This window comes from Dromaius novaehollandiae, chromosome W (genome assembly GCF_036370855.1).
Source record: "Dromaius novaehollandiae isolate bDroNov1 chromosome W, bDroNov1.hap1, whole genome shotgun sequence".
NCBI classification, from domain to species: Eukaryota; Metazoa; Chordata; class Aves; order Casuariiformes; family Dromaiidae; genus Dromaius; species Dromaius novaehollandiae.
The window spans coordinates 13802842-13819717 of record NC_088130.1 but is presented as its reverse complement, the minus strand read 5'-3'; the positions used below and the strand labels follow the sequence as shown (position 1 = coordinate 13819717).

Here is a 16876-nt window from a genome sequence, read left to right as displayed (position 1 = left end):
AAGGCTGGTCCTGTGCCATACAATCACTGGGATCTTCTGTGATGTGCAATACACATATTAGTACTCTTTCAATACATTGTAGCAAAACTCAAGGAGAATAGAAGAAAACGGTGCAAGAGAGCAGCTTGAACGCCGTATGTTTGTAACCATTTTAGGAACAGAAATTGGCTTTGTTGATTGGGGATGGTGAAAAATAAATGTGAATCCTCTATTGGATCAATATTTCAAGCAGCAAAATATTTGGGATGCTTTAGCTCTGAAGTTTTAGTTCAGCTTATAATATATATGTTTCTGCTACCATCAACACATTCCCAGTCCACTCTTGAGGTGTTTTTGGGAAACCACATCAGGATTCTTAAGACTGGCTTTCCCTTAACTTTTCAATAAGCACTGTATAAAAAGCAGTCAATAAAAATAAAAGTTGCCTGAAGCCTTTCCGCTGCCCTTTAGAATGGTTTGGAATCTGACCCTCCTTGTGCACTGAATTGTATGACTTTTACAGTACTGAGGAAATACGGAGTTGGGACAAACCATTTACTTGAGGTATAAAAGGACATCGTGTAATTTATGGAGAATCACAATCTTGCACTAGAGAGTCTACAGCTGATATAGCTAATTCAGAATTAAGGGAGAAGAAAGTAGAAGGTTTTTCCAGACCTAAAAAGACCACTCCCTCCTCAGTGCCCCCTAAATCTAAAGTTGCATTTCATGAATTTGTGCATTATGGTATTATGCCCACACGGCTGGGAGCTCTTGCCTGCTCCGTGATGCCGGGTGGGTGGTAGCAGCAAGCCACTCCCGTGGGGAGCAGGAGGAAGAGCCCTTCGCACTCCTCTCCCCCAGCGCGTGGGCAACGTAGCTGTGGTCCTGTTCTTGTGCTGGGCTGGAGAACTACCCCGCGTGCTGGAAAAGAGGGTGTTTGATGTCTGGGTGTTCACGAACACCAGGGAATATAATGTGGCCACATACAGTCTACTTTCATTTAACAAAGTCATAAGGCTTTGTCCATACTGGAAATTTCTGCTCAGCTATGCAAATTTAGATAAACAGGTTCATTTGTCTTAGACTATGCATTAAAATTCATTCAATAGCACATACAATTTTAATAGACACAGAGTCCTCTCCACTTCCCTCCATTTCCCCCCACTAGTCTCCTCCATCCCCACAATAATTTACTAGATAATCCACAGGCCACATGAATTTCCTCTACTTCAAGTGAACAGCACTGCAAATCGTTTTCTGAAAACACTCACACTAATTCAATTACAGTGACATGATCTGCTACTTTTACATCTCATCTGAAATCGTAACAAAAGCCTACTTGCTACAGGAAAAGTGTGCTTTTAGCAATGCTTTTGGAGTTGTGTACACAACAATTTCAGTAATGTATCGCAATTAACTTGTCTCCATTTTACCACCAGTGCCTCGTGGCCTCGCTGCATGTTGTATAACACAGCCCTACTATTTATCTTAATTTAGCAATCTCAGTTATACACTGAAAAAAAAGGTTGTGTAGCTCTTTTCAGATCACTCTACTGATAGCTGAAATTTTCACCATAAAGCTTTTGAGACATGGAAGCAAGTTAGAATCTGAGTCCAGAAATAATGATATTAGCAATTTTGCTTAAAATTCACTGACAGCAGAATGCCTTCCCTGGTGAACTTGTGAAATAAGCTGTCATGAGAGCAATAGCTCATGTTTTCTGCTTTTCTAGCTTCAGTGGAGATCTGAGTTGCAGTTTACCACTGAAAAAATGACTAATACTGTTGCCATATAATACCCAACATCTGAATAGGAGTCTCCAGCTTGAACCATATTGGAAACAAGCAGTAGGTAAAGTAGGCAAATAGTGGAGACTCTTTCTTAACCACTTTTATCTTTCACATTCAGCTTCCTCTCCTTGTATCACAAGATTACTTTAAATAATCTCTGTCATAAAGGAAGAAAATTATTGTGAGGCATTGGAACTAAATAAGAGTTGAAGAATAATTAAGAGGAAAAAATCAGACAGTATTTGAAGAACTCTAGTGAAGATATGAGATTTTCTTTTTAAAAATCGTGAAGTAAAAATCTTTTGCTAGCTATGGTGTGCACTTCAAGAAAATCTAAGTGGATTATGAAAGATAGAGCTTGAAAAGATGTATTAACTAGCCTGGAAGTACCAAATAGGTCAGCCTTGCTAAGATGGTACTGCTGCTGTGCATGCAGAAATAGGATGCCAGCAGCTTTTCTTTACCAAAACTGTGATAACAAAAAAGAGACAGGCAGTAGTTCTGAGCATGGGACTATCTTAAATGCTTAAATACCTTTGTGAATCAGGAACCTTTCTTTGCTAACTGAATGCCTTAAAGCTTACGGTTAAATAGAAGGGAAAGACCTTACTCAGCAATATGCAGCTCGTCACTCCAGAAGGCTGAATTTAGACATCTGAGTCACGTCCATTGAGCCTAACTGACATCAAGACCACCCAAAGTCAATGATTTTTTTTTTGCTACTGATCTCTCTTTCACCAGCTGTGACTTTCCCTTGAACTCCATCGCATTGAGCACTATGTGCAAATCACATCTTTTTGTATACTTCAGGCACATGGTTAAAAAACATCCCTTAGCTTATCCTGCTTATTCACTCTCAATTTCTTCAGCTTTTTGCTTCTGAAACACAGATATTAAATGGCTTCACATAATAGTACAGATCCTCCTGCCTAGCCATGGTAAGGGGCTTCTAATACACTATGGCAGTAAAGAACAACTGAACAGTTTATTTCCCACAGATATTTTCAAAGCCTTAGAGACTGCCATTTGAACCATTCTTTAATTACCTCTGACACAGAAAGCTCTGTGCAGCCAAAAGTGAGAATATTAATTGAATTTTGCTCTAGCCCAATAATAGTAATTATGATGCTCATAAAATTTAAGGGTCAATTTTATGAAGTATATAATGTACATCTAGGTACTAAATAATAGATAGATTAGGAGATTAGTTTGAATGTCACTGCTTTTGTCATTTTAGAGATCCTGATCTGGAAAATGCTGAATAATCTCAGTTCCCATTGAAGTACATGGGTGTTACAGTTGCTCCATGCCTTGTATAAGTGGGATTTCGGCTGTAACTTGTCCTGCTGTGACACAGCTAAGCCAGCACACAGGCACTAGGCTGGATTCTCTCCTCTGAGACAAGTTTTTGACTCCCATGGAAATCAAGGGAATATGTGGTGGGACTACTATTCCACACACCAGACTTGGTACAAATTACTTGCTCCTCTCATCTTCAGCAGAATACATGGGTTTGCAGTTTTTCCTTTAAGAAGTGCAAAAAAGCATTTATGCTGAGTCAAAGACAATTTTCAAAGCTTGTTTCTTAGGCCCTGACTTATTTGTATATACATTCAAATTCAGAATTAATATATTCTTAAATCTAAGCCTCAATGATGTCATGAATTTTATTTAAATACTTTTCTAAATAGAGATACTTGCCTGAATCAGGGCCTTGGTTTGACAGAGTCATTAAGCAATACTATAAATTGAATTTTGGATTCTATAAGCTCTCTTAGCTCTTACAGTGCACTGATTATTTTTAACAGGAGAGGAAATACTTCATTTAAAAAAAGAGAAAAGAGTATTTTTCCTAGATAGCACAATAATTTAACAACCTCAGAAAGCTATTATTTAGGCTGGATACTTAAACTACAATAAAAGGTGAAGATAGTGATCATAAGCCACATAAGGAAACAAACAAGCGTTCTTGCTTGGAGTGGTCTTTAGCTTTTCCAGTGCAGCTCTGGCAAACCTTTGCAGCAGAATCTAAATCTGACCCAGCACTCACTTGCTTAGCAACAAGCTTGAAAAACACCACTGCTATGATGGTTCCCCATTGACCATATGTTTCTGCAGTTTAGAGGGATTAGAGTGGCATACTGTTTAATATACTCTATTTTTAATAAAATAGCATTCTCAAGTTAGCCTTCTCTTTAATGCATTCCTTGTTAATATTTTCCCTCCTTCTTGTTTCCTTTCACTCCCCTCCTTATAAGATCATGGCTTTACCAGGGTAATTTTCAGCTTCTCTCTCTCATCCCCTTTGCTTGTTTTTATTAGGTTGTACTACCTACCTCCTTTTTCCACTCTTTTCACACAGCATCTGCTCTGCTCTTTTATAACTCTCTCCATCGACCCCTAAGTCAGCATCTCTGTCAGCCCACACCTGCCTGAACCCTGCCTCTAGCAGTGGTCCCTGGTCATGCTTTGCACCAGCTCTTGGTAGGTTAGGAGGCTTCACTGGATACTAAAGAGGCCAGAAAATAAAGATCTAGCTAATGCTTGCTGTGAAGGATGGTGGTACAGCAGGAGCACCGAGAAAGACTACAGCTACCATCCCTAGAGGACAAGGATTGTGCTGTTTATAAGCTTTCTCTCAGACTGCTTAGCTTTCATATCAGCCTCTTTGCTCTTCCACATTGAAATCAATAGGCCGGAGGTATTTAAATATTCTGTGAGTCTACTGCGAGTGAAATGCTATAAAACATGAACATCATCTGCTGGAAATGCTGCCTCAACTATCAATCAGCAGCATCCAACGCACGCTGCAGCAAATCAGCACACGCACATGCTATGTGGGCCAGGGTTGGGAGTCTGTGTGTATGAAAAACATCAGATCAGCGCTGGTGATCTGTAATGATCAAGACAGCCAGCACGAATAGCTGTGTTCACGTACTACAGTAACGGGATGGTCACTCTGGAAAGCAGAGCACATACTCACAACCAGATGTCCCTTCATATTTTCACAGAGAATATGCCTTCCTTAGACCACGATCGTTATGGTGTGATGTTAATAACTACCAACTTTTAGTAGCAGTATTTCTTACAAGTGCTCAAATGTAGACCTTGCTGGCTATCGCCTCAGCCGCACACAGGCAAGACTCCTACCAGTGACTGTGTGACCGCGAGTGAGGCAAGAACCAGGATTTCAGGATTAGGCAGCAGACAGAGTCAGTGGTGTATATGAAATACGGAACGGAAAGAGATGCCTGGTTTTGCTTTTCTCCCACAAGTCATTTAAATTTAACTTCTGCAAAAGAGTTGCGCATGGGGTTAAGGGAAATTTCTTTGGCATGGGATGTTCTTGGGTTGCCATTATCAGAGAAAGGATACCATAGAAGATTGCAAAGAAACAAGTTAGTCTGCATGGAGCAGCTAGGGCAGAAAAACAACTACCAACTAAAGTCACACTAAGGACACACTCATAAAAGCACAAATCCAGACCCAATGAAATCCATCATTTGCAGAAGGTTGCTCCTTTTCCAGGCTAAGTATTGTGATTCAGCTAGCTGCAACACCAGCCACTTGGCATCTGTGTGCAAATGCCTGTAGTGTTAGCAGAGGTTCTGATCCCCAATCATGAAAATAATATGGACTGATTAAAAAAAATCCTGTAAGTATGGAGTTTCACAATTCTGTATTTCTTTTAGGAAGAGGATAGTTTACTTGTTCTATTTTCTGCCATGATTCAGAAGGTAGTTCTGAGACCTTTCCTATCATTTTGAAAGGCAGAAGGAAAGTGTTTCTCCTGTAACAGGTATAAGAAAGTGAAGAAGTATGCTGCATTATCAATGCTGAATCATCTGCTCTAGCCAACAGACAGCCTTCTAATTGCCTTTCCTGGCCTCTCATGGCCACATTGCAGTTTTTAACTGATTTTGTACATGTAAAAAAACAGCACACCAAGGGTCTGGTTTTCTGAACAAAAAGCTAATAGGCTGTGCTCTGCTTTACCTTGTTTCTCTTTTACATTCTACTGGTGAGGGAATTATTTGTCAAATAAATTTAAAATGCATCGTGAGCGTAGCTTAGCACGTAAGAGGTTGTGCTCAATGTTTCAGTCAGAAGCCAAGACTCATGAACTATCTTTAAAGACTCTTGTTAGGTCAGCCTCGGTCTCTGCGATGAAAGGACTGTCTCTTTAGGCTAGAGCATTTCTAAATAGGATAAAGCATATTCTGAAGAATATGCCTGTGCTGTTTAAGACTAAAATTTCAGCTATTTTAAAAATTATATTTTCTATCTATCTTCTCTTTAAACAGAGAAAGAACATCTCTAAAAGTCCCTCTAAAGAAAATAAATTTAACTGACTTTTTTCCACTGGAGTTTTACATAACATTTTTCTTCTCTCTTTCCTTCTTCTGTTCTATAATGTAGTGTGCTGTTTGTTCCATTACAGTGTATAACTGGAATGTTCAGAATTGCAAATTAGATATCTGCACTGGATATTTACATTCATCCTTTGTCCTCATAATTTGTGTGCATTTTAATAATGCTGGGTGCTCTGATTATTTTGCCCAAGACATTGTTTCAGGCTCTCTGGTTATTTGGGAAGAGCTCAAAATTATTTTGATAGATTTATTTGATTAGATTGTCTTATATTACTTATTCTTCCCAGTTGGTCTTTAATTGCTGTTAGACTTACAATCTGGCAAACCATAAGTTTGCTGGCAAGGTAGCCCCTTCCATCTGTGGTATTTGACTTTTATACTGTGTAAATGGAAGCTGAACATTATATTTTCATGGGAAAATTACTGTGGTGCAGGGGTCGGTCCTATTGGCTTTCATCAGGGAGTATGAACAGTTTCAATTAGATTAATCCATTTTAGAAACAGGATTTTTTTTTTGTCAACATAATTACAATCTTTGGCAATGAACGATAATAGGTTCTTAGCTCTGTACTCAAATAAGGCTTGCAGTGATCCAGCATTATGCAAGTGATTTACAGCGAACTGAGTTCAGCCCTCAAAGCACACATATCACCCACTTAGGCACAGCACCCACAGATCCCCGTGGGAGCTAGTCATACCATTTGGTGTCCAACCCAACCAACTGATCAGAGTGCAAAGGAAATAGCATCAAACAAATTCAGGATTTTAAGCCTCATTGTATTTAGGTGTCTGTTTACTGACAAACATGAAGATGAGCGAAGAGGGGGGATTATATAAAAATTAAACAAGCTTTACATGAATAACAATCAAAACAAACAGTCACAGCTATTGCTCTGCCCCATGGAACACAATACGCTCGCCTCCGGGGACATGGCAGACAAGCTTTCCCGGCCATACACTGCTAATGTCATGTTAGGAAAACAACTGTTGGTACTTTCTGATGTGCAGAAGGGAGTGGGCAAGCTGCTCCTGCTGTGATGTTTCTTTCTCAAGCCTTTCTGTGACGGTTCAGAAGTATTCAAAATTTTGCATGCCCACCTAAGTTGACTGTAGAGGCAGATGCTCATTTAGACATAGAGCATTGCCATATAGACGAGGGTTTCTATTACGTTGCAGGAGAGCAGTGCTATGTAAACAAAGATGATCAAACGCAAAAAAATCTTCAGATTCAAAAGGTAACTGTCACTTGTTTGTTAATCAGAATTTACATGAATGGTTGGCCCTTCATCTCTCAAGGGATATGCACAAAGATCCCAGTGAGATAACTGTCGGGCTTAAGGCCACTCAGCAAGTACACTGCATCACAAAGTTGGTATACTGCATAAAGAGGAGAGAGACTCTAAGGACCTCCAACTTTTGAGAATATCATATAGAACTCATTACTTGCAGACACAAAACTGCAATGCAATACTTTAGCCTTAATGTAATTTGAAAACATTTTGTAAACATAAATCATGGCATCACCATCTGCATTACGTTGTGTTGAGTTATTAGAATATGCCGTGATTATTAGACTATACCCATCCATCAACATTTAGAATTTCTCCCTCAGTTCCTCACCAATTATAGCCTTGATCCAATTAGCCTGATATCAAGCTGTGCTTGAGGCAGGTTGGTTCCATTTGCTACAATTAGATGATGAAAATAGGGTCCAGGTAGCTTTGTTCCCACTGCTGCTGTTTCTTACCCTGGACGCCAAGCTGCCCAGCCCAGCTCAGCTCAGCGCAGCTCAGCTCAGCTCAGCCCCATCTCCCCTCCCAGGTCGGGCCATACCTTGAAGCTCCTGCTCAGTCTGTGGCCTTGCGCCCTGCCCTTGCCACTGCCACCGCCTTGCTCCCAGCTCCAGCACTGGTCAACCTGGGTCTGCCAGAACTGCATCCAGGTATCAAAGGAGTGACACCAGGAAAGAGTTTGAAAGGCAGATGCTGAGAGAAAAAAAGGACTACCCACACTGGACAGATCCCTACTGCCCAGACAGTCCTGCAATTTGGACTCCCGAAAGGGCTATAAGTTTGCTTCTTCCCAAGTTCAGCAGCTTGCTGCCTCAAACCCCAAAATTCCCAACTCTCTGAGCCTTAAACATAGGATTTAACAGCCACAAAGATAAAGACAAGTACTGAAGGGGTTTATTTTCATCATTTTGATAAGTCATGTGCTGCATATATCTCCATGCTTAACAGAAGTTTGTATTTCTTTTCTTTATCATTATCCTCAGATATATACACACAGCCAAAACTACAATATAAATGTCACCTTTTACAAATAATAAATTCGTAGGTACCAAGTATCATCAACCCTTTCTCGAACCTCACCTAATTCCTAGAAGATATCACAATAAAAATATATCTGGAGGACATACTTGAAATAAGATGTTAGTGATCTAGTGGATTATCTTCAAGCAACAGCTTTTATCTCTGGATTTCTTCTGGCAAAGAGAAAAAGGACCCAGAACCAATGCCATTGCAACAAGAATCAAGACATGAAGTTGATAAATTCTGACATCAAATTACAAATTGAAGCTAATGAATTAATACATACAGAAAATAATTAATTAGTAAGACCCCAACAGAAAAACAACAACAGAGAAGAAAACTGCACAATTGAAAAGGATGTAGGAGGCAAAGATATAAATCAAAACTGCGTGTGTCACAGCAGATGCACACTTTCTGGTAAATTCTGCTGAGAAAGCCTCTGCTTTGCCCTCCCAAAATAATGATCTTCCTGTAAAAGGGAATTATTGACTGTATTCCAAAGAGTGAAGATCACTCAGAGAAATTCCTTTCTGGTACTTTGAGACCTCCTTCCTTCAAAGCAGATGTTTTGCAAAATGAAAAGCATATCTGTTGACCTTCTTCATTGCCAGGTGACCTTCACATTGTCAGTACCAAACTTCTTGAATTTGTTGCCACAGGAAGTTGTGGGCGCAGATACATCAGCAGGTTCAAAAAAGGCTGTGACAAATTCATGGGCAGCAGGTAAATAAACATCTGCTAAAGGGACTAGGCTGGGACAAACCCCCAACCACTTTCATCCAATGGCCGTGGAAGTTGGGGGCACAGTGTGAATGGACCAGGTCACTGATGGTGGGTCCGCTCCTGTGCTTCCCCTATTGCTGCGGTTGGAGTAGGAGCACTGGGGGTGGCAGACCACTGGCCTGACCCATGGCGGTGTTCCTCTGCTCCTCTGCAGGCGACTACATGGATTGAACATTACCCATCATACCACAATTTTTGCGTTGACAGTATGGCATGTTTTGTAGGGCAATCATTTATAACATATGTGACTAAAGGAAATAAGGATTTGAAGCACCAAAACGGTCATGACATAAACTATGATTGTTCACAAACTGATATTTTGATAGGAAGGCAGTTACGTCAATTCATCTACAAATAAACAAATACACATACTTGCCCACAAACATACATATTCCAAGCAAATATGTCTCACCTAAAAGAGTGATTGCTTCCTTTTGAATGTCAAAGCCTGCTTGAAAAAATTGGCCATTTTCTCACCTAGCTACTTCTAGCTTCTCACTCCTCTGCTTGCCCTTGAGGACTGCCACTGATGCCTCCAAACCTTCTCCTACAGAGTCACGATGGAGTTGGGTAACTCGGGTTCCCCTCTTCATGGGAATATGCTTCCCCTCCCCAGTGAGAATACCTGATGGGTCTGGGAACACTAGTAAAGGATACTGATAAATGGGCAGCACTGAATCCTGCCTAGGCTAGCTGAAACACCGCGGAGTATGTGATATGAAACCTTGTCCTTAAAGGGCAGTCACACGGGTCATAAAATCACATTGTCCTCAAACACCAAATGGAAGCCACCAGCGCCATTGCCGTTAATAAAAGCAGTTCTTAAGTTGAAAAGAGATAGCAGAGAACATCATAGCAGAGAACAAGGATCAAGAAAAGTGAAAACGGTGAGGGTGACAGCTGTCAGCATAAAAAGCTGCAATGATGAAAATAGCATTCACTTTGTTTAAAAAAGCAAGATTCAGATTATGCACATAATCCATTCCTTGTTTATCCACACTACTAGAGAAATTAAAACTTTAAGGTCATATTCTCTTGTCTGTAGCTCACATCTCTATGGATAAACACACTGTGCCATCACCTCAGAGACAAGAAAGGGAAATACTAAGTAGCTGCAAAAACTAAAGATGCAGCAATGTTACAAAATGGACACATTAAAACTCTAGTTATTTGTCTGACAGCACTTAAGTCAGTCTCCAGAAATTAAAACAAGAGTTTTATAGTATGCCAATTGTACATCTAAAAGCCACAGATGCCTCTTTTGCATACAAACTTTATGACAAACTCTAAACAATAACAAAAAAAATCTATCTATCCCAAGGAACAATTTGTATAATTAGTTTATCTTCTTCAAATGTTCTCACACATGAGTATAAACCCTTGGAGCCAAGCTTTATTGCTTTTTTTGTAGTTTGTTTTCTATGTATTTTTTGCAGTAATCTAAAATATCTAGCCTGACCTACCATCACTTGTTTTAAGAGATTGCAAGTAATATTGAGCCAAATGTATTTGATTAGGTTGAGGCAATTAATGCTACTTGTGGAATTTTTCTAAAACTGAGCCTACATTTCTTGATCCAAAAGAATGAGAATTTATCTTGCCAGTTAGGCAAAATCTCAAGCTAAATCTTTTATTTCACTTTATCTGTAGGATATATTAAACAGTTAAAAAAAAAAAAACAGTTTCACCATCTGCTTCCAGACATTTTTATTCACAGATGGTTTACTTTCTAAGAGTAACCTGGCATTGCCTCTTTTGCAAAGCATTCTTGATCTGACAGTTGACACTTTCAGGTCTGTAAGCACTTTCATCCTTACATTTAGCTTCCCTTTCTTCATCACCAGCCAAGTGTCCTCCTGCGTGTCCAGAGGGACTTCTGACTCAGGCAATGTCGTATCACAAGCTGAAGGCAGGGGAACTGACTGGCTTGTATGGGCCAAAGGTGCGTAAAAGAACGACAAGGAACTGGAAACCAACGAAAGGTTTCCTCCACCCAGTTCTTAATTTTTTTTTGTAGTTTTTTGGTACAGAGACTGGAATCTGTGCCAAGAACAATCATTTACTTGTAACTGAAGAAATAAATAATGGGAAACCTTATTTGAACTGGAGATGGGGAAAATATCATCAAGACTTAAGTTGTAAATTGAACTTACGAACCTCCTACTACCTGAAGTCAGGTTGTGTGGCACAAACACATTCCCTGTTTCTTTTCTTGTCTCCACTTTGATTGTTTGCTCTACAAATCTTTTCTCATGGAAAAATTAGGAACTTGCTCACTTTAAATAACTTTCCTTACTTGAATTTGCTAATTGAAGAAAGTGTATCATCAGTTTCTATTGGAACACTGTCACTCTTGTGCTGAGTTAATTCACAATTTCCTGGTTTTGTAGCTGAAAATTATGTGTGATTCCTTCCTCTCTAATTAGCAGCATTCTGAAGACTATGGACATAGCACTGGAAAAAATTAAGATCCCTCTTTGCCCCACTATGTAAAAATAGTACTACCTTTTTTGCATGATTAATAAAATATTTTTTTTAAAAAGCACTGAAAATGGAATATGAGAATTTCATATATGCTTAACTCTTCTTCCTTCTCTCTCCTGCCCTCCCAGTGTGCAGTGAGCGGATCTGAGAATGTTTCAGCTTTCTTCCTTTGCACTTTCCATTTGCAGATTCCATTTATATGCACATCAATACACGACAGTAAAAGCTATATGCATTTTAAATAACAGTTTAAGAAAGCATCTAGTAAAACCTAGTGGGCTGAAAATATTCAGTGCCTTGCTTATGTGGCCTCAACAATTGTAACAGAAAAACCATCTTGCAGATAGCATTTGGAATTTGGGGTAATCAAAATAAGTTTAATAATATTTTGTATCATCTATAATCACTTTCCTTTAGTGCTGAAAATGACACATAAAATATGGGAGATTCTGAAAAAAAAGTCCTAAGAGCTGTTTTTTTTCCTGTAATAGTATTATATTATCAATTTTCTCAGATGATTTTAAAAAACAGCAGATATTTTTTCTTTAAAACGATACTTCAAAATGCATAACAATCTAGTCATCGTCATCATCTTTGATATGGTAGTGAAAGAGGAAGACAGTCTGAAGTAATATGCTCAAGGATATTTGATACTACAGATACTACTTCTGACCTGAATGCAATTAATAATTTAAGAGTCAACAAAGTAGAAGAGTAGAAAAAACAGAGAAGAAACATTTCTAACTCTGCTGAGACTGTATCAAAATTAAAGCAGTCTTGTCAAAGAAAGAACATGAAAAAGTAGTACCTTCTGAAAAGCAAATCTGTGCCACTTGCCACTCACAAACTCGTGCTGGGAACATGTTTCTCCCACTGATCCTTTATGGTACGCTGAGCAAGCCACTGCTCGTCTCTCTGCTTCCATTTGTTTCTCAGTAAACTGGCGATACTATTACTTGAAAGCCTTATAAACTAGACGGGAAGCAGAGTGTCTAAAGCACAGTCTGATTCACACATGGATTTAGTTATGCAATATTAATTGATTTATTGTTAATAATTTATATTGCACTAATTCCCAGGCCCACCATCTAAAATCAGGATCTCGTTGTTCCAGGCACTTCACATAGTAATGAAGGGAGGTAGAGATCAGAGCTGAAAAAGCCAAAACACAGTGTAAGTGGAAACACAAACATGCTAAGGTAGAGAACGGGAATGCAGTGCTTCACAGGCAGCAGCAAAATGGATAGTATAACTCGGTCTCCTTCTACCTCCACCGAAGCTCTACTATAAAAATACTATCTTGTCACCTGATTTCTCTGCTAACAACCAAAACCTCTTTCGAGCCACAGATCTGTCCTGCCGAGCCTCTGTCAGATCTATCTCAGTTCTCGTGGTTTCTTTTGATGGCACTTTGCTTTCTTCTCGCTGATGCCTGTATATCTGACAGCTGTTGGTTGTTACAAGCATTCCCCCCACCCCGCCCCCAGCCGTCACCCGGTCACATCCATTCACAGTCTGCTTCTAAATGGCCCCGGTCTGTCCTGTGGTTTGGCCGTGGTTCCTATTAGCTCAGCCATCTTGTGCCAAAAAACATCGTAAGTCCGTCAAAGGCCTAGGGTTACAGTCACTTCTCAGGGACTTCCAGTATGATCCTTCTACATCTCAACGTTTTCGCCCTGCACACACGTGAGCATTGCTAATTTACTCTTTCTCATTTGCTGTTTAAACACAGCTCTTCATAGCAAGAGCTCAGTCTGCAGTGGGAATCCCACTGGTAGCAGCAAATGTTTCACACGGATACTTCAGGCACGGTGTAGTCCCACATTATGCTAGTAACCATTAATAATTCGAATCCTGAGCTAATTCCACAGTTTTGGGTCATTTTGTATGCTGTACAGCAGGGTAGTTACTACACGCTGAGCACAAGCATGGCCTTATTTCTTTTTCAACTGTTTTCTTTACCACATCTTAAAGAATAGATTTATTTTAAGAGTATGCAATTAGCAAGCTACAAGCACTCACTCCAATATTTTCAAGCAAATTTTGGATTAAGACATACAAAAATATCTCATAATTAATAGTGGGATAATTGTACCTCATATCAGTTTTAGCATGTTACATACCATCAAAAATCCACTCAGGGAAATCCGTCCCTGATATAACTCCACTGGCATTGATCTATGCCCAATTTACAGAGGATAGCACTGAAGTGAATTTGGGCTGGATGGATTTTACTATACCTGGATGTATGTATTTAAAAAACTCTTTGGAGTGAAATGCACATGACTTAAAATAGAGTAAAATCATGTAAAATGAAAGTTAGTTCTTTATTAAGGCATTCTAAAATTATTTGCAAGCATAAATATTCTATAACAACCTACTATGCCATTAAAATACCATATAGACTGAAAAAATCCGAGCTGTAATAGCAAGAGAGAGGCAGCCCATCGAACAGCCCTTTTTAAGGGAATGAGTACAAGAAATACGTGCTTGTAAGCATGCCTTTTCTGCATTTTGACCATTTTAAAATGTTTCTTTGATACTGTACAATTTGTTCAGGTAGAAATCTGCTCACAGGCTGTACTAGGGATAGATATATGATGAGAAAATGGCATGTTAAAACTCAATGAAAACCACATGTCACTGGTTGCACCAGAATAAAAAGATTCAAGTATACAATATTTGCATTTGATTCAGGTGAAAGTGTTTAAATGAACCTGGGATGTTTTGCCTACCTAAGCTCTGTGCTTCACGACTGTGTCATCCTGAAAATAACCTGCAATTCAGATCACCACTGAATCTCATACGTCTTGTATGTGTTATTCCGGGCTCCATAGCTCCTGTGTCAGAGGAAAACATCCTCTAGCGATTGCAAGCACTAAATGGATCCCATATGGCATTGTAGCAACGAGTAGGGCCTAGCATGGGTCCCAGAAACCGGCACTCTATGTGGCTCACTGGTTCATTAAGCAGCTATTTATTCTCAATGCCTCAAGCAAAAAGCAATCTCTTTTTTTCACCTATTAGCTAGTGTCTCCTGACAAGCAGAACTCAGCTGCTTTGAAAAATCATGCTGCAGCAGATTGCCACTGAACTGTAGAGCCTGCAAAAATGCAGCCAGCTGAGTACTTCAGTTCAATGGTTCTTCTGTCTTTCTTCTAACAACTATGAGTCTATTGGAGAATTTTCATCAATGGTAAGAAATTTATCTCCATTCACATACAATCTCCATACAATACCGACTCAGCAACTCTAATATAGCTAGAGTTTGTTTAGATCACATGCATAATATAACCTGTCTCTCTCATATCCTCAAGACACTGGACATCCATCAGGAACTTCACACTCCAGAGCATTCATACCACTTCTGGCTAACATGGGTGCTTTTTATTGCCCCCTAGGAAGAGCCTTTCTCCATTATATATGGAGAATTATATACCTATATAGGGCACAAAGGTTCTTAGCTTAAGTGATCTGAATCGTTGCCAAATGTAAAGTAACATTCCTTGCCCCTCATCTGGAGAGTCACTTATTAGGCAGTACAAGTCCACATCCAAACTTTGAAATGTAACAGAAGGACAATAAATAGGCTATAAGGAGGGGTGGGATCAAACCTTTTCTTCTGAAAAAAGTGAAAAAAAGCTGTTAATGGTCATGACCTTGATCTTATACATGACCTTTAATAAAAAATTATTTTAGTGAGTTTTGACACACATGGATAATGCTATAAAATGTGACAAAATTTCAAACAGCAACTTCAGAACCCAGATTCAAAAATACTATGAACACTTTTGTAAAGACTGAACCTTCAAAAAAATGTCTATGAAAAAATGTTGCCAACTACATGTCTGAAAATACCAGTGGAAGCCCACCACTCTGAAGTAGAAATTTGCAGATACCAAGGAGGAGGGAAGAAAGAATTATGATCAGTAGCCTGAAGTCCAGCTGGAGACCAGTCACTAGCGATGTACCCCAGGAGCAAAGAGGAACCTCATGAAGCTCAACAAAGGGAAGAGCCAAGTCCCGAACGCAGGAAGGAATAGCCTCATCTGCCAGTCAGTACAGGTTGAGGGCTGACCAGCTGGAGAGCAGCTCTGCAGAGAAGGCTTTGGGGGTCCTGGTGGACAAAAAAATTGACCATGAGCCAGCAAGGTGCCCTTGTGGCAAAGAAGGCCAATGGTATCCTGGGCTGCAATAGGCAGAGCATTGCCAGCAGGTCAAGGGAGGTGATCCAGCCCCTCTCTACTCAGTGCTGATGAGACACATCTGGAGTGTTGCATCCAGTTCTGGGACCAGGACAGGAGACACTCACTGGAGCGAGTCCAGCAGAGGGCCATGAAGATGATGAAGGGACTGAAGCACCTTTCATATGAGCAAAGGCTGAGAGAGCTGAGACTGTTCAGCCTGGAGAAGACAAGGCCTAGGACAGTGTGTTTAAATATCTGAAGGGAGGGTGTAAAGAAGATGGAGCCAGACTTTCCTCAGTGGTAAGCAGTGAAAGGACAAGAGCAAATGGGCACAAACTGAAATACAAGAAATTCCTTTTAAAAATAAGTAAAAGCTTTTTGACGGTAAAGATGATTGAGCACTGGAACAGGTTGTCCATAGATATTGCGGAGTCTCTGTGGAGATACTCAAAACTATCTGTGGAGATATTCAAACCCCGACTGAACAATGTCCTGAATAGTCTGCTCTAGGTGACTCTGCTTTGAGCAAGAGCATCGGACTAGATGATCTCCAGAGGTCCCTTCCAACCTCAGCCATGCTGTGATTCTGTGAAAAACATGTGGTTTTCCTGCGCTCCAGATCATTTGTGCTTATTCTCCTAAGTGTCTCCATTTCATTAGCCTGTTTCTCCATAGGATGTGGGGAACATTCAGGCTTTGGAGTGGTTGTCACAGCTCTGCATAGACGTAAGTGGTGGTGTGACAAGGTTGTGATTTGGTTTGTAATGTGATAAGAGCCTCCTCCATGCCAGTGCAGGGAACATTTCCCCTTGTAAACAGAGCTTCGCCACTGTTGATGTAAATAAAACCATAGCACAGTAAGAGAAGTTTGGACACAATATTTGTGAAAGACTTCAGGCCATGTAGCTCATTTTTTTTCTTTTTCTTGACTGAGCCCATGATAATTTTGGGGATATGCTGAGTA

The 16876-nt window shown here is 39.9% G+C and overlaps 1 protein-coding gene across 2 annotated transcripts in view; it reads right to left on the bottom strand.

Annotated features, from left to right (window-relative positions):
- Positions 1-16876, bottom strand: part of LOC135323498 (transient receptor potential cation channel subfamily M member 3-like) — a 285214-nt gene that overhangs the window by 169755 nt on the left and 98583 nt on the right. The gene's annotated exons all lie outside the window — the stretch shown is intronic.